We start from the raw sequence: 1,638 nt of genomic DNA, 5'->3' as shown, positions 1-1,638 counted from the left end.
AATGAGCTCTCCGAGGCGTCCGGCTTTTTTTATGCCTTTCCTCTTTTCCATAAACTTGATCGAAGATGAACTTTTACCCGTTGGCATGTTGTCGACATCAGCAAGAAAACGGAACCCCGCACCTTTTGTCTAACGGCGGCAGCATGTGCACAAGTGCTTGCACAGAAATCAGTGGAATTTATTGGAGCAGTTAAACACGTTGAGACAAAACCAAACAATGAAATTAATGACTGCCAAAAAATAAATAAAATAAAAAGATGTCATGGACATTGTGATGCTCCTTCCCGTGTGCATGCCTTGGCTACCTGGGGGTAATATAATTTTAGACAAACGGGTATTTATTCATAATATTCATCATTCTTCACAGAGGATAAATAATATGCTTATAATTATTTTATATTGTCTTATCTCATTTGTGTTCAAGTATTTGCTGCATAACACCGCCCCATATGATCTTCATTTGCACATTGACGGGGTTTTAGCATCAAGCTAACATTCTTCAAGGTAAAGTTATGCTGTTGTTTTAACTAAACTTGACAGCAAACTTAGCTGAGTGTTATATATTTAATGGCTATGGAATGACATGATTATTTTTTTTGTTTGTTTTATAAAGGTCGATGGATGTGTCAGAACATTTCAACATCCCCAAATCATAAAATTCTCTCATTTAAGGCCTGTAAAAATCCATTCACCGACAAATTATTGTTATCACACCTTCCACCTCCCCTCTTGAGTTTTACAGCATGTGACCTTTTTAAACATCAATCTCCTTAACTGCACTAAAGCACAAAGGTATACTGCGTACACTTCTTCTTCAGCTTCTTTCATCAAACCTTTTGGAGTTAGTTTTTGCCTGTGAAAATAGAAGACGAAAACAACACTGTGGGTGGCAATCTAACCACCATAACAAGGACATAAACAACCCCAAGAGACAAACCTCTGTGTGTGGCCCTGCAAACATAAAGCCAATCATATTCCGCTCCATTGGTCGTGTGACACATACATTAGAAAGATGTTGGCCGATTACTTGAGGTTTATCTTGGTCTTACTTTTTTTTAAATCACAAAGCCAAACAGTTCAACAGGGGTGTGTTGACTTTTTAGATGTACTCTCCTTCCGTCACGTGCTCATTCACATAAACGTCCTCCCGCGTAACTACTTCATTTGGCGTGACTGCTATTGTCCAGTGGTCATCAAATTAGGGTATTCAGTAAATCTCGCTCTCTTTTTTTTTTTTTTTTTTTTTTTTTTTAATTAACGTGCTTCATGCACCAAATATTTCATGGAGCTCTGTCTGGTTAATCTACCATATCAGTGATTCTCCAAGTGTGGCTTGTTGTATGCTGGCTCCCTCGAGTTATACGCGTAGTTGTGCAACATTCAGTCCTCACTCAGCTCGAAAATAAGATGAATGCAAACGATGGTTAGTTACAACTAGATACACAAAAGTATTTTTTTATGTTTCATAAATAGTACATTTTCTTAGTCCTGTCACATTTAACTTTAATAACTGTAAACATTTATTTGAGGGCTATTTTAGTTATGTACAATGCATTTTCAAGATTTTTTGAAAATGTCAATTATTTTAGCGCAATGTCAATGTTGACACTGTGCATATGGAACGGATTGATGACTAAA

Source organism: Hippocampus comes, unplaced genomic scaffold (assembly GCF_001891065.2).
Source record: "Hippocampus comes isolate QL1 unplaced genomic scaffold, H_comes_QL1_v1.1 scaffold367, whole genome shotgun sequence".
Lineage (NCBI taxonomy): Eukaryota > Metazoa > Chordata > Actinopteri > Syngnathiformes > Syngnathidae > Hippocampus > Hippocampus comes.
The sequence above is the reverse complement of the archived record's forward strand: the minus strand, read 5'-3'. Positions refer to the sequence as shown.